This window comes from Asparagus officinalis, chromosome 7 (genome assembly GCF_001876935.1).
Source record: "Asparagus officinalis chromosome 7, Aspof.V1, whole genome shotgun sequence".
NCBI lineage: Eukaryota > Viridiplantae > Streptophyta > Magnoliopsida > Asparagales > Asparagaceae > Asparagus > Asparagus officinalis.
Window position 1 is genome coordinate 63,970,409 of NC_033800.1, and position 26,672 is coordinate 63,997,080.

Below are 26,672 nucleotides of genomic sequence, written 5' to 3' on the forward strand. Positions count from 1 at the left end.
TGAGAGAAGAGAACTAAACAAAACACGAGTGTAATTCATCAAAATACGACACAAATAAAACCAAACATAGAGATTTACCTGATTCGGCAATTGCCTACGTCCACGAGGAGAGGATGGGGAGATTTCACTATATAGAGGAGAAAAATAACGGGTTACAACTCATAAAATCACTCAAATATAACTCTAACCAAAGCTCTCAACTCCCTCACAATATCTCACTCTCAAAGTGCTCAAAACAATGCTAATTCTCTGGTTTTGAAACCCTAAAAATCGTGTTTGTATTTTATACAAACACCCAATCCAAAACCGCCCAGGAAAACGAATCAGGCCAATAACTGCTATTAGTTCACCGCATATATTCAATCGGTCGACCGGACATAAGCTCAATTTCTCACCCTGTAATGTGCACGAAATCGGTCGACCGGTCACCCCCCATCGGTCGACCGACCCTCAAATCCTGTAAAACCAACTTTCTGGCGATTGCGTCGGTCGACCAGCCTTGCTCCTTCGGTCGACCGACCCGATGAACCCTGTAGCTGCTTATTAGCTTCAATTTTCCTAATTTTTTCGTATTTTTGATAATTCTCCACCTCGGCAAAATTTTCCCAAAAAACTGAGCTGACACCAAATATGAGCACCACTGCGTCGTCTCATCAAATTCGGCTGCACCAATGTGGTTGCCCACATACCCCCTCTCCCAATGGATCAACCCGCCCGTAGTTCATCCAAATGACTGCGAATGGCCTCAACAATCACGAATTTATAATAAGTTTTTACAATGATCAAACTTGTTGCTCGGAACCACCTTTGTGAGCATATCTACTGGATTGTCTTTTGTGTGGACCTTCACGAGCTCCACATCCCCATCTTCAAGAACATCTCGAACGAAGTGATATTGAACGTTGATATGATTCATCCTCGCATAAAAGACCTGATTCTTCACCAAATAAATAACACTCATGCTATCATAATAAATGGTGACGGATTGCTGCGAAACACCAAGATCCTCCAAAAGTTCTTCAAGCCAAATCACCTCCTTAACAGCCTCCGTAATCACCATATACTCTGCCTTAGTCATAGACAAATCCACTGTAGACTACAAGGTGCATCTCCAACACGCTGGCGTACGGATTAAAGTGAACACATACTTCGTCGTCGACTGATATTTATCCAAATCTCCAGCGTAGTCCGAATCTATGTATCCAATACATAGCTGCCCACCGCTAGTATCCCACTCAAAAACCAAACAAACATTGAGAGTACCTCGAATGTACCTCAAAATCAATCTCACGGCATCCTAATGACCCGGACCTGGTCGTGCATGTATCTCGAAGCCATGCTCACTACCTGTGACAAATTTGACTTCATACAAACCATGATGTACATCAAACTTCCCACTACGCTCCTATATGGAGTCTTCGACATCAACTCTCTATCTTAAACTGTCTTTGGTGAAAGATCAGCTGAAAGCTTCAAATGGGCTCCCAATGGTATACTAACTGGCTTCGGCTCCATGCTCACATTGAACTGCTATAGAACTTTTTTCAAATAAGCCACCTGTGTTAAATAAATTCTGCCATTGTCTTTGTCTCTGCCGATCTACATTCCCAAAATACGCATCATTTCACCCAAATCCTTCATCTCGAGCTTGCTCGAAAGCTAAATCTTCAATCTATCTATCACGGATCTGAAAGTAGAAACAACCAACATGTTATCGATATAAAGCAATAAGTGTAGGCGTCAAAATTGCCTATAGGTCCCCGCACGTGGCTCGAGATAGAGAGAAGATGATGAACGTTGCCATTCGAATCACAAAAGCTCATTTGATGATGACTGTAAAACCCCGTAATACTGAATGTTGTGAGATATAATAATAAACATGTTATATCATGATAAATAATATTTATTGATATTTGAGTATGCTAAGAATTGATTTGAGATCAATTCGATACATATATATGAATATATGAGTGCAAATGCATAAAACATGCACGAGAAAAATATGAGAAAATGACCAGTTAAGAGTTTATAGATTTTACACAATGATAAACTTAGAATCTGGGAAAACTCAAAATACGAAAGTTGTAGGTATTTTCAATAGAATTCCAATAAATCTTAAATCACCTTATTCTGAGATCGGATACGAAAGTTATGGCCAAAATACCAAAGGTCATTTTCCTAGTCAGATTAGGATTCCTGGTTCGGGTCAAACGGGTTTAGTTCGGGTTTGCATATATATATAAACATGTGTTTTTACGAAAATTAACATCCTTATATCAGAGTTTTAAACCCTAGTAGCCCCTCTTCCTCTCTCTGAATCCCTAGCCCTAAAGTTGAGAGTTTTGAGAGCTTTGTGAAGCAAATATCGACACGAGGGCGAGATCATCAACGTGTGACGAGGGAGAACGGGTGGTTTGTGCTCATGGATTGCTTACTGTTTATTTCAGAGGCTTGCATATGAGATTAAGGTAAGATTATCTTCATCCAAACCTATCCCCATAGTTAAATAACTAGTGTAGATTAATATGATGTTGAATATATGTTTTCATGCTTTAATCTTAACCTGAGGTGTTAAAAGTCAGATTTTTGATAGTAAACCTTAAAACAAATGCCAGATTAATAATCTTTTCTTGCTTTTTATGATAGTATTATAATCATGATCATTAGGGGTTTTCATAATTTTATTTATATATGAGAAATTTAAGAGATGTACTAAATAAATATTTTCTGCAGAAAACCGTAGCAATTGTGTCTTGTTTAACTGAGATTTAGAAATAGAAAATAAATTTCAAATTTAACCAAACTAGTGCAAAATGAAAGATATATGTATCTAGTTTCTAAAACAGAAGACTAATCTTAAAAATCATTTGTATAGAGAAATATATGATCTTTTTACTAACAACATGTCCTGTAGAAAAAACGGCTGCACATATATAATGTTTAACTAGAGATTTGGGATAACAAATGAACTCTAAAATGAACCAAAATTATGTCATTTGAAAGATGTATGAATCTAGTTTTCAAAACAGAAAACCATTTATAAAAATAGTTTTTCTAGAGAAAGATATGCTTGTTTTACAAACAGATGTCATGTCTGTTTTTCCTGCTCGTTTTGTGGAGCTGTGTTGCGCCGTTTTGAGGTGCGTTCGCAGAGTTTTGAGCCGCTTGATGTTATACGTATAGTCATGAATATGTTATGTTATACATTTAAGAATCCCAAGGGGATTATGATAATTTTTGATTTGATCATATTTGAATTAAATATAGTTCATATACATGTTGGATGTCGTTGATGAGCACAGCTTAGTACTATATGGGATAGTGCGTCGACACACCAGATATATACGGTTTATACATGAGGTAACTATCATTGATGAGTATAGCTCAGTATTATATGGGATAGTGTATCGACATGCCAGAGGTACAAAGATTTATATGAGGTGGATATTGTTGATGAGCTCAGTTCAGTACTACATGAGGTAGTGCGTCGATATTCCACATGTACAGGCCATTGAGTCGGATTTTAGGTGTCTTGATCTAGCCGTCCATCCCGCACTAGGGTACGATGAGGCTCGTGAGCCGTATTTTTAGGATGCCTATTTGGTAGTCCGTCCTGCACTCATGTTATGCACTGATATCACGATGAGACTAATGAGCCGTGTACACAGTTCATGATACCTATAGGGTAGTCCGTCACACTGAGACAATTACTTGATAGCCTAAGTATGATAGATGCTGATTATAAATACGACCTATCAGTGAACTATATAACTGAGATACGTTACTTTTGAAAGTATATAAAATTATGTGTTGGTATTTTATTCTATCTCTGCAGTGATTGTGGAAGATATTATAAATACGATGTGTTAATATCTTATTTCTTTTACTATATTTTTTTTTCTTAGTTGGGATCAATGATTAGAGATTCACAATTTGAGACTTATGGTATATACATGAGGGTTTCCTTGTTTGAATTATTTCGCTCGAAGTACCAGTCTTATGTTATGGATTTCTAATTATTGGTTTCATTAGATTGTCTTTCCTTAGTTCGGTATTAATATTTAGATATCTACAATTTGAGACTTATGGTATATACATGAGGGTTTTACCTATAGGGTAGTCCGTCACACTGAGACAATTACTTGATAGCCTAAGTATGATAGATGCTGATTATAAATACGACCTATCAGTGAACTATATAACTGAGATACGTTACTTTTGAAAGTATATAAAATTATGTGTTGGTATTTTATTCTATCTCTGCAGTGATTGTGGAAGATATTATAAATACGATGTGTTAATATCTTATTTCTTTTACTATATTTTTACTTCTTAGTTGGGATCAATGATTAGAGATTCACAACTTGAGACTTATGGTATATACATGAGGGTTTCCTTGTTTGGATTATTTCGCTCGACGTACCAGTCTCGTATTATGGATTTCTAATTATTGGTTTCATTAGATTGTCTTTTCTTAGTTCGGTATTAATGTTTAGATATCTACAACTTAAGACTTATGGTATATACATGAGGGTTTCCTTGTTTGGATTATTTCGCTCGACGTACTATGTTTCGTGTTGTATGTTTCTAAATGTTAATCCTACTTAGATACGGGGAAAATGAATCTAGGTAGACTATGCTTAATAGATAGAGCCTTCACTCCATCTAGTAGCCATTTCCCTGGGGGCGGATGGAGGTAATCTTGCTGTAGCGCTCTGACGCTCTTGTTGTTATTCTTTTTATTTTAAATTACTATTCAAGTAGTTCTGAGTTTCGGAGAGCCGCAGGGTGACGGACATCTGGCATAGTCGCCGTCGCGTATTTTTACTTGTAGAGACTCCACTGTAGTTTTGAGTTTTATCCAAATATTAGAGTTTCATATTCATATTGTAAAGGCAGTGTGCCTTAGTACGATTCTTAGTTGATTCATGTTGAGATATTTTCATTATTCAGATATCAGATGTATTATAGTTGAGACATGATTCTTTTCATTTATGAGATATCTCTTCTATATCATGTCTATTAATTTATTCCCTTTATATATTTTACATGTTTGTTTATGCACAGTGTGGGTGCATAGCAGGTTTGACATCTCTGGTTTCACCTTGGACTGCAGCCTTGTGTGAACCCAGGGGCGTCACAGTTGGTATCAGAGCTCTAGTTCCAGTATCCTTAGGATCATCCTTTGTCGAGTCGTGGAGCTAGTATAGAATTTCTTAGGATTCATGTATAGAGTCCGCTAGGAATTTCTAGAATGAGTGAGGACGATATATACGTATATCTCGAAAATTACAAATTTTTTTTTATGACAACTACCTTACTTCGATTGAAAAGTAAATGCATGAATGATAAGTAATACGATTTTTCCAATTGGTATATGTTATGTTATTTATGATTGGGATCTCATTTACTGTATCAAATAAGCTCTCCTCTTGGTATTATAAACATTGGAACGAGGATGTGGTCGAGGTAAAGCTTGTACCCGGAGAGCTGGGCAAGTAGAGCCCGAGCCGCAGTAGGCTCCAAAGTATCTGATCGACTTGGTAATACCGATTACAGAAGCACTGACTAGCAACACTCGAGGAGTGAGTAACAAACCAAATTTTACTCTCTGAAGTTCCACTACCAGTTGTACCAGCCGTACCTATTGAAGAGGTAATACCGAAGGTCTCACCATCGCCACATCCAGCTATTAATAGAGTCACAGAATAGGAAGCTTGGCTCGGTAAGATTGAGAAAGATATTAGAAGTTGGGAGCACAAAAATTTTAGGGCACATCGGATTCAGTTACAACCTATAAATGGAGGAAATATGTGGGGAATACTTTTAGATTTACTTAACGTCGACTCAGTGCAGAAGCAGAGGCTGGCAGCTTTTAGCCTGAAGGGTGATGTAGGAGGATGGTATAGGCTTCAAGTTCACTCCGGATCATCGGATGACCCTCACTGTGGAGGATTTCGTGTATTTCTTCGACGAGCTGTACATCTCTTCTGCGGCACGGGCCGGGAAAGAGCTAGAGTTGTCTAAGCTAGAGCAGGGAGATATGTCTGTGGCTGACTATGAGAGCCGATTTATGAGTCTTCTACGTTTTACGGGCATGTGGCGGTCAGGAGAGCGCCAGGCGCAGATGTTTCTTATGGGACCGCCTAAGTCTTCGCCGTTACCTAGTTTCCAGAAGATTCCGTTCAGTCCGAGAGGTAGCAGATGCAGCTATATCGCAGGAGACAGAGACTGCGATGTTTCAGAAGAACAAGGAGGGTAATAACAAGTCTGGACAATAGAATAACAAGGGAAAGGGCAAGAGATCTTTTGCCGGACTAGGAGGACCCCAACAGCGGGGTAAAGACTTTCATCACCATCAGCAGGGCAAGTTCAAGAAGGAAGCACAACATGACTCGAGAGCACCACCGCAGCGCAAGATTCAGGGTGCATGCTATAACTTCAACAAGATTGGGCATAAGGCCAAGGACTGTCGTAGTGCGCCAGCAGGAGGTCAGCAGGGCATAGGCCAGGGCCAGCAGCAGAATCGAGGACACGGTTAACAGCAGAACCGTGGACAGGATCAATATCAGCAGGGCCGAGGTTAGGGCCACTAGTCCAGATTCGCGCGGTTTAGGAGATCCCTGAGGGACAGATAGTCCCGTATATTCCACCATCATCAGTTCAGCAGTCGCCAGCCACTGGCAGAGTCTATGCAGTCGTACTGCGTGATCACGATGCGAGCGGAGCTATAGTAGAAGGTACTTTCTTAGTAAACTCTTTTCCAGCTTGGATCCTGTTCGATTCTGGAGCTTCCCATTCTTTTATATCTCATGCCTTCATGGATAGGCTCTAGTTAGTCGCACATCCTTTAGATGTTCCATTGTCCGTCTCTACTCCCTTAGGAGAGGTATCTCTATTAGAGAACGTCTGTAAGAGATGTGTCATCAGCTTAGATGAGTCCGAGTTTATCATAAATTTGATCATCTTGCGGATGTCAGATTTCGAAGTCATTCTTGGTATGGATTGGTTATCATCCTACCATGTTAGCATTGACTGTTTTACGAAAACAGTCAGTTTGCGAGCGTTCGATGGGTCTGAGTTGATCGTAACGACCTCACAAGGCAACCAGTTTGCGGAGTCATTTCTGATCTATATCGAGGAGGTGATGCTGAGAGATCGGAGTGCTGATTTGTGCGAGACTAGGGTTGTCTCAGATTTTCAGGATGTCTTTCAGGACATACCGGGCCTACCTCCTGTGAGAGAGGTTGAGTTCTGCATCGAGTTGCAGCCATGCACAGTACCGATATCTTGAGCTCCCTATCGTATGGCACCTGCTGAGATGAGGGAGCTACAGACTCAGCTAGACGAGTTGTTGTCTCAGGGTTTTATTTGCCGGAGTCATTCTCCATGGGGGGCGGCGGTCCTTTTCGTGAAGAAGAAGGATGGCAGTATGCGTCTTTGTATAGATTATCGGGAGTTGAATAAGGTCACTATCCGAAACAGGTATCCATTACCGAGGATTGATGACTTGTTCGACCAGCTTCAGGGAGTGCAGCACTTCTCGAAGATTGATCTTCGTTCTAGCTATCATCAGTTACGGGTTCGGGAGATGGATATTCCCAAGACCGCCTTTCTGACTCGTTATGGGTCCTTCAAATTTCTTATCATGCCATTTGGGCTAACCAATGCACCTGCGGTATTAATGGATTTGATGAATCGGGATTTCCGTCCATACTTGGATCAGTTCGTGATAGTATTCATCGACGACATTCTAATCTATTCAAGGTCGAAGGTAGAGCACGAGCAGCACCTTCAATTAGCATTGCAGACTTTGCGGGAGAACCAGCTATATGCCAAATTCAGCAAGTGTGAGTTTTGGCTATCCGAGGTCGGATTTTTAGGGAACGTCATCAGCAAAGAGGGCATTACAGTGGATCTAGCTAAGGTTACGGCAGTACTTGATTAGGAGCCACCGACGACAGTTACCGAGATCCGTAGCTTTTTGGGTTTGGCTGGCTATTACAGGAAGTTCATTCAGGACTTCTTAAAAATAGCTACACCACTTACACGTCTTACAAAAAAGGGTGTATCTTTTGTTTGGAGCACGGAGTGTCAGGAGGCTTTTGAGACTTTGAAGACTAAGTTGACTACAGCGCCAGTTTTGACCATTCCTAGCCGTGATAAGACCTTCGTAGTCTACTCAGATGCGTCTTTAGCGGGTCTAGGAGGTGTTTTGATGCAGACCCAGAGGGTAGTAGTATACATTTCGCGTCAGTTAAGAATGCATGAACAGAACTATCCCACACATGACTTGGAGCTAGCAGCAGTAGTCTTTGCATTGAAGACACGGAGACACTACCTGTACGGGGTACAGTTTCAGTTATTCACAGATCATCAGAGCTTGAAGTACCTCTTCTCTCAGAAGGAACTAAATCAGAGACAGCGACGATGGGTTGAGTTCATTAAGGATTTTGAGTTCGCGATTCAGTATCACCCGGGGAAGGCGAATGTCGTAGCAGATGCATTAAGTAGGAAGCGTCGTCACAGGATTACAGCTTTAAGATGTTCGTTATATCGAGATCTCCACACACTTAGCCAGTTCGACTTTAGACCAGAGATTGGCGGAAGCAGCGTATTTTTTGGAGCTTTATCTGTACAGCCATCTTGGAGTGACAGAGTGGTCAGATCTCAGTGGGACGACTCTTGGATTTAAGCCCGAAAGGGGGAGATTTCCAAAGAGCCAAAGATTGATTGGACCGTTGGAGCAGATGGAGGACTTCGGATGAAGGGCCGATTAGTAATACCAACTAATGCTCAGCTGAAGAAAGATTTATTCGACGAAGCGCATCGTACCAGGTATACAGTGCATCCAGGCACAACGAAGATGTACAAGGATCTGAAGAGACATTTTTGGTGGAGCGGCATGCGTTGAGAGATTGCAGAATTTGCAGCTAAGTGCTTTACCTACCAGCAAGTGAAGGAAGAATATTAGAGACCGGTAGGAACCCTACAGCCTTAACCCATTTTTGAGTGAAAGTGGACAGATATTTCTATGGACTTCATTGTAGGATTGCCGAGATCGAAGAAAGGGAATGATTCAGTTTGGGTGGTAGTAGATCGGCTGACAAAGTCAGCACATTTCATACTAGTAAAGACGACATACACGGCAGAGACGTATGCACGGATATTTATTCAGGAGATCGTGAGATTTCATGGAGTTCCAGAGACGATTGTGTCAGATCGAGGCTCGGTTTTCACTTCACATTTTTGGAGAAGCTTCCAGAACTCTGTCGGCAGCAGATTATCTTATTCTAGTGTGTTTCACACGCAGACGGATGGGCAGACGGAGAGAGTGAACCAAATATTGGAGGACATGTTGCGGGCAAGTGTCATTGATTTCCAGGGTACCTGGGAGAACCACATCCCATTAATCGAATTCGCTTATAATAATAGCTACCAAGCGACTATTGGGATGACACCGTACGAAGCATTATACGGAAGGCCTTGTAGATCACCTATTTGTTGGGCAGAACCAGAGGATAGCCTATTGCTTGGACCAGAGCTTGTGAGGCAAACTACGGAGAAGGTAGCAATCATTCGAGAGCGCATTCTTGCAGCGCAGAGTCGTCAGAAGAGTTATGCAGATCATAGGCGACAACCGTTAGAGTTCCAAGTTGGGGACTATGTGTTATTGAAAATATCACTAATGAAGGGAGTTCAGCATTTTGGCAGACGAGGAAAACTTACCCCGAGGTATATTGGACCATTCCTGATTATTGAGCGCATTGGAGCTATTTCATATCGGCTAGACCTACCAGCATCCATGTCGAGCATACACGATGTTTTTCATGTTTCGATGCTTAAGAAGCACCTACGCGACGAGGAGGAGCAGCGAGAATTAGACGCACTAGAGATCGAGATTCAGGAGGATCTAACTACTATTGAGATTCCTGTATGTATTCTTGCTAAGGAGGATAAGAAGTTGAGAAACAAGGTGATACCTTTAGTTAAAGTTCAGTGGAATCGGAGAGGAGCTGAGGAGGCTTCTTGGGAACACGAAGAGGATATACGTCGCGACTACCCACACCTGTTTGAGCAGGTAAATTAAATTTAGTATGACTTGTTTATGATTTGTGGCTACCTGTATGGTAATGTTTATACTTAACGCTAAAATGACGGTATTAACACTTAACTCCTAAGTATTCGGAACATATAGTATATATATGAGGGGTTCCTTGTTTGGATTTTTCACTCGATGTACTTGTTCCATTTAGTTAGGGGTTAAGTGGGGGTATTTGTATTTTAGACTGTTAAATATAGACATTGAGGATGATTCTCGGGAGTGCGAAGATGTTATGCATCGCGACTACCTGCACCTATTGAGAAGGTGGATTGATTTATGTATGTGATTATTTGTATGGTTATATTTATATTTAACGCTAGAATGGAGGTACTAACACTTAACTTCTAATCATTCGGAACACATGGTATATATATGGGGGGTTCCTTGTCTGGATTTTTCGCCCGACGTACTAGTTCCGTTTAGTTAGGGGTTAAGTAGAAATATTGGCATCTTAGAATGTTAAATATAGATATTACTATGTTCATATCTAGAGACTAATGATACAAGATGTGTATGTGAGGGTTTCTTTGTCTAGATTATTCCCTCAACGTGCTTTTCTGGCATTATTAATCTTCAAGATACGAATGCGGAATTTCGGGGTTGAAATTCTTTTAAGGGGGGAAGAATGTAAAACCCCGTAATACTGAATGTTGTGAGATATAATAATAAACATGTTATATCATGATAAATAACGTTTATTGATATTTGAGTATGCTAGGAGTTGATTTGAGATCAATTCGATACATATATATGAATATATGAGTGCAAATGCACAAAACATGCACGAGAAAAATCTGGGAAAAATGACTAGTTAAGAGTTTATAGATTTTACACAATAATGCACTTAGAATCTGAAAAACTCAACATACCAAAGTTGTAGGTATTTTTCAATAGCTTTCCAATAAATCTTAGATCACCTCATTCTGAGATCGGACGTGAAAGTTATGGACAAAATACCGAAGGTCATTTTCCTAGTCAGATTAGGATTCCTGGTTCGGGTCAAACGGGTTTAGTTCGGATTTGCATATATATAAACATGTGTTTTTACGAAAATTAACATCCTTACATAAGAGTTTCAAACCTTAGCAGCCCCTCTTCCTCCCTCTGAATCCCTAGTCCTAAAGTTGAGAGTTTTGAGAGCTTTGTGAAGCAAATATCGAGAAAAGGGCGAGATCATCGACGTGTGATGAGGGAGAACGGGTGGTTTGTGCTCATGGATTGCTTGCTGCTTATTTTAGAGGCTTGCATATAAGATTAAGGCAAGATTATCTTTATCCAAACCTATCCCCATAGTTAAATAACTAGTATAGATGATTAATATGATGTTGAATATGTGTTTTCATGCTTTAATCTTAACCTGAGGTGTTAAAAGTCAGATTTTTGATAGTAAACCTTAAAACAAATGCTAGATTAATAATCTTTTCTTGCTGTTTATAATAGTATCATGATCATGATCATTAGGGGTTTTCATAATTTCATTTATATATGAGAAATTTAAGAGATGTACTAAATAAATATTTTCTGCAGAAAACTGTAACAATTGTATCATGTTTAACTAAGATTTCGAAATAAAAAATAAACTCCAAATTTAACCAAACTAGTGCCAAATGAAATATATATGTATTTTGTTTCTAAAACAGAAGACTAATCTTAAAAATTATTTGTATAGAGAAAGATATGATCTTTTTACTAACAGCATGTCCTGTAGAAAAAACGGCTGCACATATATAATGTTTAACTAGAGATTTTGGATAACAAATGAACTCCAAACTGAACCAAACTTATGTCATTTGAAAGATGTGTGAATCTAATTTTCAAAACAGAAAACCATTTATAAAAATAGTTTTCCTAGAGAAAGATATGCTTGTTTTACTAACAGATATCATGTCCGTTTTTCCTGCTCGTTTTGTGGAGCTGTGTTGCGCCGTTTTGAGGTGTGTTCGCAGAGTTTTGAGCCGCTTGATGTTATACGTATAGTCATAAATATGTTATGTTATACATTTAAGAATCTCAAGGGGATTATGATAAATTTTGATTTGATTATATTTGAATTAGATATAATTCATATACATGTTAGATGTCGTTGATGAGCATAGCTTAGTACTATATGGGATAGTGCGTCGACACACCAGATATACACGATTTATACATAAGGTAACTATCATTGTTGAGCATAGCTCAGTATTATATGGGATAGTGCATCGACATGCCAGAGGTACAAAGATTTATATGAGGTGGATATCGTTGATGAGCTCAGTTCAGTACTACATGAGGTAGTGCATCGATATTCCATATGTACAGGCCATTGAGTCAGATTTTAGGAGGCTTGATCTAGCCGTCCGTCCCGCACTAGGGTGCAATGAGGCTCGTGAGTCATATTTCTAGGATGCCTATTTGGTAGTCCGTCCCGCACTCATGTTATGCACTGAGATCGCGATGAGACTAATGAGCCGTGTACACAGTTCAGGATACCTATAGGGTAGTCCGTCACACTGAGACAATTACTTGATAGCCTAAGTATGACAGATACTGATTATAAATACGACCTATCAGTGAACTATATAACTGAGATACATTACTTTTGAAAGTATACAAAATTATGTGTTGGTATTTTATTCTATCTCTGCAGTGATTGTGGAAGATATTATAAATACGATGTGTTGATATCTTATTTCATTTATTGTCTTTTTACTTCTTAGTTGGGATCAATGATTAGAGATTCACAACTTGAGACTTATGGTATATACATGAGGGTCTCTTTGTTTGGATTATTTCGCTCGACGTACCAGTCTTGTGTTATGGATTTCTAATTATTGGTTTCATTAGATTGTCTTTTCTTAGTTCGGTATTAATGTTTAGATATCTATAATTTAAGACTTATGGTATATACATGAGGGTTTCCTTGTTTGGATTATTTTGCTCGACATACTACGTCTCGTGTTGTAGGTTTCTAAATGTTAATCCTACTTAGATACGGGGAAAATGAATCTAGGTAGACTATGCTTAACAGATAGAGCCTTCACTCCATCTAGTAGCCCTTTCCCTGGGGGCGGATGGAGATAATCTTGTTGTAGCGCTCTGACGCTCTTGTTGTTATTCTTTTTCTTTTAAATTACTTTTAAGGTAGTTCTGAGTTTTGAAGAGCCGTAGGGTGACGAAGTTCTGGCATAGTCGTCGTCGCGTATTTTTACTTGTAGAGACTCCACTGTAGTTTTGAGTTTTATCCAGACATTAGAGTTTTATTTTATATTGTAAAGGCAGTGTGCCTTAGTACGATTCTTAGTTGATTCATGTTGAGACATTTTCATTATTCAGATATCAGATATATTATAGTTGAGACATGATTCTTTTTATTTATGAGATATCTCTTCTATATCATGTCTATTACATTTATTCCCTTTATTTTGCCTGTTTGTACCTGCACTTCTATTTGGTTCTACTAGAGGATATTACTGTAATTGGTGAAACATGTTTATGCACAGTGTGGGTGCATGGCAGGTTTGACATCTCTGATTTTACCTTGGACTGTAGCCTTGTGTGAACCCAGGGGCGTCATAATGACAAACGTATGAAGTGAGTCGACGGATCATACGAAACAACGAAATTTTGGAATAACGGAAACAAGAGCTGATCGGGAGCCCCGCGTCCTTTACGAAAAGCGGAGCACCACTCATTTCCCATTTACTCCACATATGAATCAATCATGGAAGCCCATAGATCTCCTTGTTGGATTTCCGACGCATCTTGAACCGCGTAATTCCGAGTCCGGACGACGAATATACGGTAGAAACAAACTCGACGCACCAAAAACAAAAAAAAACCAAACCGACACACTTCAAAGTGTCTTAGCTTGGCCGAGACACTATTGAGTGTCTCGGCCAAGCCGAGACACTTATAAGTGTCTCAGTTACGCCGAGAAACTCATAAGTGTCTACAACACGAAAATGCTGATTTTGGTTGTTTTCGGCGGTTTTTTCAATCGTTAACCGCCTGGATTTTCTCCAACTGATCTGATAATGTGGTTAAGTGGTTTCAACTGAATATAAGAGGGAATCGGCCGTTCTTATCCGAACACAGGGCTCCTAAAGCCTATAAATACAGCCCTAGGGCCTTTATTTTTTCAGATCTGGAATTTTCGAGCGTTGGCGAAGCCCTACCGGATTGAGGACTGAAGAGCCACGAATTTCAGAGAGGAGGAGGAGACTTCAGCGGATTATTCGGCATAAAAAAGAGGAGTTCGTCAGATCTGCAGCCCGGTTCGTCCGTTAAGATTACCCTGTTACGGTGATATTAAGAAGAGCAATTATCTCGCTGTTGCCGAGATAAGCGCTTCGGCTTCTTGATTCCTTCGCGAATCGACGAAGCTCTGGATCTGATCTGATCGTTTGGTGGTCCATGGATATCAACGTCCCCGTCACAGGATAAGATCCCACACAAGTAGAAGACCGATAAACGATCTCTGTGTTGTTTGACGAGAATTGTATTTTCATTATGTAAAAGTCTTATAAAAAGACTATCTTTTTGTATTTTTATTGTAACGACTGAAGTTGTAATGAGTACCTCAATGAAGAAACCAATTTTCTCCCTAAACAAGCTGGCGACAACAGTGGGAGCCAACAGCTTCGCTGCCGAAGCTGTCGTGCCGTAGCCAACGATCAACATCCCGCTATTCTTAGAGGTCGAATACGAATTCGACTAGTAAAAATTCGAGGAATATATTTCCTCCTCCTCCTCCAGATCTTCTTCTTGCAAACGTAGGAAAATCACTGCCGAGAAGAACGTGCCTTCAGATCTGAAGACCAGGGCTGATGATCTGAACCCGAATGTAGTGAAAGACCCCTCTCCGGCCTCTAAAGAAACCAGATCCAACGTTCGTGACAACTCTTCGAAAGTCAAAGAGTTTCCTGTTGAAAGTGTACTAGTGCAGACGAAGAGGGCTCGTCAAAGGCGCTGTCAACATCTCGCGCACTAATTTGCTAAGGCTTTGAAGCCTGTTGGCAGGATCTGCTATGATGCAGATCTGAAACTCAGAAGGCACCAAGTGTTCCAGCAGCAAGCTTCGGGAACCTCCTCCCAACCACCTACTAACAAATGGGTTCGTGTCAAACGGAATCATTCCACTCTTGTGGAGCGCATTCAGAAGCGTCGCGCACTTCTTGCGCATGGCCAGATCCTGGTGCGAAAAGCACAAGAAATGCAAAAGGAAGAGGCGGTTAAGAGATCGTCGAGATCCAAACAAACTTGGATGCCAAAGGCTAAATCAACGCCTAAGGCAAAAGCAGGCGACGTTGCTCCCCAGCCTTCGTCAACTTTGGATCCCGCTCCTTCCGCTCCCACGCCTCTGGTAGTACCCTACGACGGTATAGACCTCCCCAGAGTTAGAATTCCATTGAAGGAGTACCTCGGTTCACTACCCGAAGATCGAGGCAAGGCGCCTGTTAAGGAACGCTTAGGACCGTTGAAGGAACCTCGAGTAAACATCCAGACTGGGGGTCATACGCGACCTTCTAACAAGTTGATTCCTGTAACCACCCACTTGGGGGTGCTTACAGAAGGCCAGGAGCCCGTTAAAATTTCACCCTCAGAAAAGTATGATTCCAAATGAGTGACTCTTGTAGACGCGAACAATGCGTTGTTTACTCAGAAGAAAACGCATCAAGCAGACGAACGCGTTATACCTGAGAATTCATGTAAACAGCCAATAGGTTACTCTAACCGCAACGTCGATGAGTTGTACTATTGGGTTGGGGGTACGAATAAATCTCGAAAGAAAGGTACCCGGAAAGCAGGCTCTCACTATCCGTGTACCAAAATTATCAGGACAATACTATCAGCGTGTAGCTGCCCCAAGACCGCTCCACAGAGGGTCTCGGTATTCTAAAGGCTTTCCTATAAAGCGTCGGAAACTAAGCCAAGGCGTTTCCGTAGAAAAAAATCAGCTGCGCAAGATGACAAACTCCTAGAGGTCATTATCGATATGGCTGATAAAAGGAAGTCAACGTGAACTTTCAGTTCTTGTTATTTTTCGGACGTATCCCAATGTATAACTCGATTACGCGCAGGAAATACTAGGCGTATGGACTATCAGAGGATGAATAGCGGATTATCCTCAGATAATGAAGCATCATATGCGAACTCTGCCATCACTTCTGATGATACGATGTCTAGCATTGGACAATCTCGTGAGGCGTTCATGATCAACGCGGAACAAATGACCAAGATCATCGAGGATGCTTTAGCTCAGAAAAAAGAGAACTTCAAGTTCGAATTAGAAATAGTCATAATACAAATGAAGGAAGAGCATGATCGATAGATGCAAGCTCTGTCCAATGAATTTGGTGAATCCAGCCGCCGCACCCAGAACGCCGCCGTTGACAGCAATCCAGAAGGGGACAAAATCATCATGGCTGACGCACCCCCCAAAAATACTAGCGGTGGTTCAAATGCACCCCCTACAGATAACAACGCTAGGGGTGGTCCCGCCAAAGATAATAATACCGAGGTGACCACATTGTTCCTCTTGGAAATCATCCAAAACATGATACAGACGAGGACGAGAAGATGAAAGACCTCGAGAGCAAAATTAACGCTCTAATGTCTGCTCAAGAGGTAAAGAAGACCGGTATTCCGTGTCCTTACCCGAGAGAGTGGGATTCGATCCCGTATCCGGCAAAGTTCAACCTGATCAACTTCACGCTGTTCGACGGGAAAGGCTTGCCCACTCAGCATCTAATCTACTTCATGTCCTACTTGGACACAATCTCCGGCAATGAAACCTTGATGGTTCGGTCATTCGTCGGCACCCTTCGCGAGCCTACCTTCAATTTGTACTGCCGTCTCAAGCCTGGAAGTATCAACAGCTAAGACGGTATGGAGAGCTCATTCCTCGGCAATTTCTTTGACGACGATGCCGAGATATCCATCAGGACACTCTTTGAGGAGAAACAGGAAGACGAAGAGACAGTCGACGACTTCATCAAACGTTTCCGGAATAAGGCGATAAACTGCCGAGATCCGATCACGGAGGACTTTATCCTCCAAACATGTCATAACAACCTATCTATTGAGATATTAGAAGTTATGGGAGTCGCACCATCCAACACATGGAAAGAGTTAAAGACACGCGGAGAGTAGGCCGAACGCTTCCTCATAAGGAAGAAAACCGAGAGAAGCCAACCAGCGGCTAACTCTCCGAACTCAAGCTTCGTCTCTCTTGGTAAAGGGAAGGCCCCTACAGCTGCTGTTGACGTTAATCAGACGTCACAACAGCAACCCCGAAGACAGTAGAAGACTTCGGGTCCGAGACTCTAAAAAGAGTACTCATTCAAGGATGAAGATGTTCCAGCTATTTTTGAATCCCTCCTTAAAAACAACAAGATCAAGCTGCCACCTATCACAAATCAGGAGGAAGCTGATAATATCTCGGATCCAAAGTACGGTGCGTATCACAGGAGGATCCTTCATCCCACCAAGGATTGCTTTACTCCCAAAAATAGCATCCAAACCTTGGTTGAAGCCGACGTCATAACACTCAATTAAGTCGAATGAAAACTCCGACAAGAATAAGAGTATAAACTGCTCCTTCACACTTCGAAAAGTACAAGAGTATAAACTGCTCCTTCACTCTCCGAAGAGTGTGCGAGTATAAATTGTTCCTCAAAACTCTAACCGGTATATGAGTCTAAACTGTTTCCTTTCTTTCATAGGAAGTTCCTAGAGAGTGCCATGCCTAGTATTCTTAAGGATAACCCGGTCATTCAACTTAATACAATGATAAACCCAGTTTCACAAAGAAAGCTAGGGGTAGATGATTCATGTAACAGGAAGTTCCTGGAAGAATGTTAAATGTAATATTCTTAGGGATAACCAGATCATTACAAGCAAAGTGATAAACACTAAGCTCCCACTCAAACTCCCGCTACGTCTGTGCACTCAACACTCTCATCGTTAAAGTCTGGACATAGTACTCGGGATTTTAATCTTCTGTTTATTAACAATTGTCAAACCCTTCCGTGTTAAGTATTTGTCACTTAACACTAGGAACCCCCTTTGAGTGATTTGTACGAATCAACACTCCCACTATGATCTGTACTCCCCAACTCTAAACTGATTCACTCCAACTAATTAGCATCATCCGCACTTGAATGTCACATCTCTACAAGTCAATAATACAATAAAAGACAGCCGATTATAAATACCACCAATGGATTGGCACCCCTTGGATATGCAGAACTGACCAGTTTTTTCTACCCCTATTTAATACATTCACTTCATATTTCGAAAAACCCAGGCTCTTTCCCGCCAGCCCGAACATGAAAATGCTCAATTGTCACGCAAAAAGTCCGAAGAAAAGCCTAAACTGACCATAGCCAAACAGTGAAGACAAAAAAAAACAAAAAAAAAAAATTCCTAGCTTCCTAAGTCAAAAAAAACGTACAGTTCTAATTCGACTTATACCAACTCATCTCATAATGCGAGGTTGTATCATCATAGCAATACATGTGATATGACACGTCCATTAGTTTATGTAATATTCCTTTTTGCTCAAACATAGTGTAAAACATTTGTGACTACATTAAGACTGATGGAAAATGCCGTTATACTTGAACGGGAGAACATGCTCATTCCGTCTAAAAATAATCACTCCTTTTGTCAAAACTTTGCACTTGCCTCATGAGTGCAACCAGTTGAATTTTCCTAATACAGGGGAAACACTTTCATGCCCTTAGAGTGTTGCTCACGCGGAAATGCTCCCAGGTCCCCCTGACGATGGAAAGCCAGTAATTTGATCATAAAGCCGGTAAATGTGGAAACTCGGTCCGCAGCATTTTGTTGCAATGGATGAGAGGTTAAATGTTGAAGGAGCTAGAGGGGAACGGCATCTCACAGTGTGAACAGCTCCAAGAGCCTGTTGCCGCCAGGTGTCTAGTTAAAAAACTTTTTATCTATAAAGAAAAGTTCTATGGGTTTGGTATTACATATTCCATGTAATTCCTTTTTTTTTATTATAATTTAAATAATGCCACTGTGAGCGAGAATGTCCAAGTAACTTATAGTTGGTTTGGTTTTGTAATCGTTTTTGTCATTCAAATTTGTTTTAGTGTATCTTTTTACGATACATGATTTATTGAGTTGGCTTGAGTTCATCTGGCTGTTAATAAGTTCAATTCCTCTTCGCTCTCAAATGCAACCCGAATGCGTCATACTGTTGTGTACGAGAATTCCTTGGTGACCACATTGTGTTCACAGTATTGGAATCCCCCCCCCGCCCCCCCCCCACACTCGGCGCAAATGGCCCCTCCGACTCCTTCCAATAAACAAGAGGTCCACAAAATTGAGCGATCAAAACCAAAAAGTTAGAATTGTCTCAAATCCCCGCTCGGTCAAACCTGTATACAGTTAGGGCCAAAATTAGAATTCCATTTCGATGAAGGAAAACTTTCACCCTCTTCCCCTTCGGTCAAACCTATAAAAGTTAGGACTGGAGTTGGAATTTCATTTTCGATCAGGTAACCAATCCTATAAAAGTTAGGGTTATCTGAATCTTTCCGATTCTCGGAGTGGAGATCCCACTCCTAGTTTTACCTTTTCGGATTCTTGAGGTGGAGATCCCACTTCGAGTCTCCTTTGCAACTAAAAATAGAATATAAAATTCTTCCTTTTTAGTTTTGGAAGATAGAATATAAAATTTTTCCCCTCCCATTCTGGGTCTGTCTTTGCCCTAAGAGAAGGCACCGCTTATTCTCAACTCCAAATCCGTGTACTTCATGCACGGGGAATTTTATCCCGAAGCCAAAGTAGAGATAAGTCAGCGTCTAACATGCGTTGCCGGTTAGTCCTTGATCATAAAAGGACAAAAACCCACATATTTGACATTGTGACAAGTTGTTATTAATAACACCATAATCCGTGCCTTACACGCGCGGAGAATTTTATCCCGAATCCTAAGTAGGGATAAGTTAATGCCTAACACACGTTGCCGGTTTAGTCTTTTACCGATTGAAGAAGACACCAGAATTCTAGTCTGGGGAATTTTATCCCAAAGCCTAAGTAGGGATAAGTCAGCGTCTAACATGCGTTACCGGTTAGTCCTTGACCGTATAAAGGACAAAAGCCCACATATTCGACATTATGGCAGGTTGTTATTAAAAACACCAAAATCTGTGCTTCACATGCATGGAGAATTTTATTCTGAATCCTAAGTAGGGATAAGTCAACGCCTAACACGCGTTGCCGATTTAGTCTTTTACAGATTGAAGAAGACACCAGAATTCTAGTCTGGGGAATTTTATCCCGAAACCTAAGTAGGGATAAGTCAGCGCCTAACACGTGTTGCTGGTTAGACCTTGACCGTAAAAAGAACAAAAACCCACATATTCGACATTATGGCAGGTTATTATTAATAACACCAAAATCCGTGCTTCACACGCGTGGGGAATTTTATCCCGAAGCCTAAGTAGGGATAAGTCAGCGCCTAACACGCATTGCCGGTTACTCCTTGACCAAAAAAAGGACAAAAGCCCACATATTTGACATTGTGGCAGGTTGTTATTAATAACACCATAATTCGTGCTTCACACGTACGGGGAATTTTATCCTGAATCCTAAGTAGGGATAAGTCAACGCCTAACACGTGTTGCCGGTTTATTCTTTCACGGATTGAAGAAGACACCAGAATTCAAGTTTGGGGAATTTTATCCCGAAGCCTTGTTTGTTGGAAAATTTTGTAATAAGAAAATGATGAAAGAATTGCGTTTGATTTTATTCTCTCTAACTGCTTAGAAAAAGAATGTTTACAAGTCTTTCAACTCTCAATTACAATTGAATTCTTGATTACAAAAGAGAGGAGAATTGATCTGAATTCTCCCCTTTGTTTAGGTCTGGGTTCTTCACGGTGGCGATGGAGTGCCTCCCTCGAATGCTCGCGTCGAGTTTACTCTCTGTTGACGATCCGAACATCTTGTTTCACTGGAACGTGGTCTTCTCCTTATGATTTGACGATGTGGAGAACTTGCGTGGCAAGTTTGAAAATAACTCTTAACGAGTTAATAACTCAGAGCGAGTTTTAGAAGAACATGCAGAGCAAGTTTTAAACTTTCATCGAGTTGAGAAGAACTCTTAGAAAGAGTTCACAAGCCAAGCCGAGTAATCTCAAAGGCTTCAATAAAAGCCTTCCAAGATGATTCAAGAGTTTCTTCAAGTCGCCGATCTCCAAAGCTCCTTGTTGCTGAAGTTAAAGATGGATCTAGGCCGATCTCCTTTTTATGACTTTCTTCTGAAAAAGTCTAGCCCCAACTCAATTGAGTTTCCCACTATTTATAGGGGATTTAGGGGTGTAATCGTCCCCTTAAATCTCTCCTTAATGAGGGTTTAATAGGGTGTAACTGACCCCCCATAAATCTTTCCATGATAGGGTAGTGATCCCCTCAAATCGTGGGGACAAAACGGTTCTGGAACCGTTCAAATCGTGCTTGAACGAGTCAAACGCTGAAAACAGCGTTCTGGGCCCGAACTCTACGTTTTAGACCTGAAACGCAGAGTTGGGCTTGTTTTAGGCTAAAAACGCAGAAGTCGCGCTGTGCAGAGATGAACTCTGCGTTTTGGACCTGGGACGCATAATTGGGTTCTGCATGAACTGTGCGTTTTTGGTCCTGGGACGCAGAGTTGAGCTCCACATGAACTGCGCGTTTTGGACCTAGGACGCAGAGTTGGGCTCCGCATGAACTGTGCGTTTTTGGACCTGGGACGCAGAGTTGGGCTCCGCATGAACTGTACGTTTTTGGACCTGGGACGCAGAGTTGGGCTCCGCATGAACTGTGCGTTTTTGGACCTAGGACGCAAAATTGGGCTCCGCATGAACTGTGCATTTTTTGACCTGGGACGCAGAGTTGGGCTCCGCATGAACTGTGCATTTTTGGACTTGGGACGTAGAGTTGGGCTCCGCATGAACTGTGCGTTTTTGTCGTTGGACGCAGAGTTGAACTCTGCCTTTTAAGTCCACGAACTCTGCGTTTTTGATTCTGTAATGCAGAGGCGAGCCTTAGGTGGGCTTGGCGAGCTTCAGGCTAAGTCCAATGTTCAAGCGAAGTCCAGTCTTGCAGACGGACTTCAGAACATAACTTTCTGTGAAGAACATGTCATAACTTTCAAACCGTAAGTCGGAATTGAACGAATTATATATAAAAATCAGCTATCTCGACGAGATAGAGCCGACCAAACCGACCCCATTGGGTTCGGTTTGCTACGTCAGTTTTGCCAAATTTCTTACGGTTTGAGAGATACATGCGTTTTGGTTTGAAGAGACCGTCGATTTGCAGTATCTTTTGCTAGAGCATTGCAAAGATCGTCATCTTGTAACCTTCGTCTTGACTCCTTGAAAATGTGAGAGTCGTCAGATTGTAACTCCCGATGTTGATTGTGAAGGCTGTTGATTAGAGCTTTCATCAGTTATTGCGAAGGTCGTCAGATTGTAACCTTCATCGATCCACGTAAAAGTCTTCAAATTATAGTCTTCTGGAAGCCGTCAAATTGTAATTTCCATCATCGGTGTTTGATAGGAATCAGCTATCTGTAGTGATTTTTAGACAACCTACAGAACCCCCTCCAAAGTTTTCGAAAGTTCGCGGTTGACTGGGACGAATTTTCAAAATACTTTGGATCTTAACTCTGATCTGATCTTGGAGCTGTTGATTCCTTGTCACAAAGGATTTGTTCTCTGCACCCGCTTCAAAGGCATCTTGGTTGAAGAGATTTGACATGCAGGACCTGTGTGAGGATGAGCTCCGAAGAGAAACCTTAGCGATGGTACAAGCCACTCATGAGCAGAAGCTCTCAAACGTCATGTCACGGCTCACATCCATTCAGCTAATGGGCCCGAAAACAGTCATAGGATTTTTGGCAAATCCTCAGCCATCAACGGATTTGATGAGCCTTTACCGACTACCGTTTGAGTCGGGCTAGCATTTGAATTATTTAAATCCGTTTCACATGTAACGTTGTGCTAAGAGAATAAACTCTCTTAGACTTGATGCTATGATTTTGAATACATAGAATTTATCATTTTTACGGGAAAAAGACTAACCTGCGACGCGTGTTAGGCATAGACTTATCTCTAATTAGGGATTAAGATAAAGTCCCCCATACGTAAAAGGCATGGATTTTTGGTGCTACGATGTTGAATACGTAGACTTTTGTTATTGTTTCTTTCCGTGTTATGTTTTCATATGAAACACTGAAAGAAAATTAGAAGTGCCAGAGGTGTAGTATTAACTTGGCATGAATTTTTACTTAGAGTGAAATTCAGAAATTTTCTTGTCGAACAAAAGGATTAACAAGTTCATTGGGGGGTTTGACCGTTAGAGGTGTGATGTTAACCTAACAGTATTTTATGGGCCTATCGCTCTACTGAAGAGAGTCGATAAGTTGGTTTGGTCATCAGAGGTGTGATGTTAACTTGACGAGTTTGTGAGCCTATCGCTCTGTTGGAGAGAGTCGATAAGTTGATTTTGTCAGAGGTGTGATATTAACATGACAGGAATGTGTTGTGAATGGAGCAACTTTGTGGACTTATCATCCTATTGACGAGGATTGATAAGTGAATTGTCAGAGGTATGATGTTAACGTGACAAGATTGTGTTGCGATGAGAGCAACTTTGTAGACTTATCATCCTATTGACGAGGATTGATAAGTTGATTTTATCAGAGGTATGATGTTAACGTGACAAGATTGTGTTGCAATGAGAGCAGCTTTGTAGACTTATCATCCTATTGATGAGGATTGATAAGTTAATTTTTTCAGAGGTATGATGTTAACGTGATAAGATTTTGTAATTGTGATTTGAACAAGGTTTTGAAGACTTAGTGTCTTGCTGGGGAAGATTGCGATTTGAGCATGATTTTGAGGACCTATCATCTTATTGAAGAGGATTGATAAGTTGATTACCAGAGGTGTATTGTTAACGTAACAAATTGGGAGTGATGCAAACTGAATTCATACTCCGTGGGGGTGATGATCGTCAGAAGTATAATGTTCACTCGACGATGTGAAAGATTCGTTACTCTTAATCCAGTGGATTCTAAGTAACCACCCCCCAGTCTTGATTAAGACTTAGCAGGGGAAGAAAAGGAGGAGCAGACAAGGCACATCGCCTAGTGGGACACTATCCATGAAGTCGGAATAGAGACACATCATCTGGTAGGTCATTATCTGATGAGTTTGACTATAAGAGGTAGCTGTTAACGTGATAGTTTTGTGGATCTGCCATCCTATTGAAGAAGATTGGCAAGTTGATGAACTATCAGAGATAACTGTTAACGTGATTGTTTTATGGACTTGTCATCCTATTAAAGAGGATTGGCAGATTGATGGACTATCAGAGGTAAATGTTAACGTGATAGTTTTTGGTGGATCTGCCATCCTATTGAAGAGGATTGACAGATTGATGGACTATCAGACGTAACTATTAACGTGATAGTTTTATGGACTTGTCATCCTATTGAAGAGGATTGGCAGATTGATGGACTATCAGAGGTAAATATTAACGTGATAGTTTTTGATGGATCTACCATCCTATTGAAGAGGATTGGCAGATTAATGGGCTATCAGAGGTAGCTGTTAACGTGATAGTTTTATGAACCTACCATCCTATTGAAGAATATTGATAGGAGAATTTTGAGGGAATAAACTATCAGAGGTGATCATTAACGTGATAGTTTTGGTAGACTTCGTGGTTGACATAGCTATTCTATTGAACATGACAACTCAGAAAATTTATTATTCATAAACTAATGAACTACAAATAAACCGACCCCTAGTCTTAAATAAGTACAGGGGGGAAAATGGATAGACATGGCACATCGCCTAGTGGGCCACTATCTAACGAGTTTGACTATCAGAGGTAATTATTAACGTGATAGTTGTTGGACCCGCCATCCTACAGAAGAGGATTGGTTTCTATGACCATAGTATCTTCCCCTTCTGACTGAGAAGATTAAGCTTGGTCCGATTGCTTAGGTTGATCCTGCCTACTTTGTTCTTCAGCTTTGATCCTGACAATAATCTTTTGAGCCTGTTCATCTTGAGAGATTAGTTGTCTCCAAGAACGGCATTCTGCAACACCTATTTGGGCTAGAAGGTCGGTCTGTAAGTTGTGTCGACAGGTATCCACTAAGGTAGACTGTGTCATACCTATCGGACATCGTTGAGCCATGTTTCGAAACCTCTTGACGAAGGCTTTGACGGACTTCCTCTTCTTCTGCTTAGTGGCGAGAAGGGTATGGATGGAGACTGATGTATCATTTTCAAAGAATCCTGATAGGAAGAGTCTTTCTAGATCTACCCACTTTTGGATACATCCGGCAGGTAGGTTCCTGAACCATTCAAAGGCAACTCCCTTGAGGGTGCCAATGAACAATCGAGCTAGTATGGCGTTATTTGATATCACATTCCCAGTCTGTGACTTAAAATGATAGATATGTTGATTCAGTGATTCCGTGCCGTCAAAATTTTGTAGCGTCAGGACTTTGGACTTTGGAGGATAAGGGGCTGCATCCCATTTGGCAGGATAGGGTCTGACAACTCCCTCGTCTTAGAGCTCGCTTCTGTTGGTAATGGTATTGAGGCGGGCTTCTAATTCCTCTATTTTTATAGACTGGAGATTATGCTCGTTCTCAGTCTTTCTTCCTTCATCAAAGGAAGATTCCAGGTTGTGGGCTTCTTGGTCAGAAGCCGTGTCATCAACCACTTTTCCCTTCCCTTTGCTTGCGTGAGGTCGGGATGAAGACGTTTTTCCTCTCCGGGAGGATTCTTACCTAGGTGGCGAATATGTCTTCTGAGATTTGGCCTTGTCTGCGACGATTTGATTCATCAGGACCAAGAGTTCATTGATGGCCTCCTGCTGAGATTTAATCATAGCCTCCTTCTCATCAAGTCTCTTCGCGAGATCTTCATGGTTTCCCGTCATGTAAGCGGAGCTCTCATGTTCAACAAAAGAGCTTGATGATTGGGACTCTGCAATAGCTGAGTGTTCATCATCGAAATTAGTTCCTCTGGCTAACTTCCGATAGTTGACAGGGGGAATGGTTCTTGTTTGAGTCCGAGTATGTTGATAAATTCCATCGGACCTATTCAGGGGGTCTTTCAAGCCATAAGACTGATCTTTCTCTGACTCGTCGGAGCTAGGGACTGATGATCTCCCTCTGCTGATCATGTTAGAAGTGACTTCAAGGTATTCATCCTCTAAAGTCTTCTTCTTGTGAGAATGTCGTCGATTATTGAGCAAAGCGACATTCGTTGGTCGGTTGAACATTGACAGCAATTTCTGCAAGTCAGAGACTTGGGATGAACCTCTCACAGAGCATGAGGTTAGAGATGGAACCCCCTGTCCGTCAATGGATGGGACTGGTTCTTGGTAAACATGAATTTTAAATCCATGTTGATCTTTTTGAACATGACAAATCACATCGCGTTCCAAAAAAGGAACACGAGGGTCATGTTTAGCTTGATTAACGCAAGACCGAAGTCTGTGTTTTGCTAGTGAAACGCAGTCCTGCGATCTGCGTTTTGCTA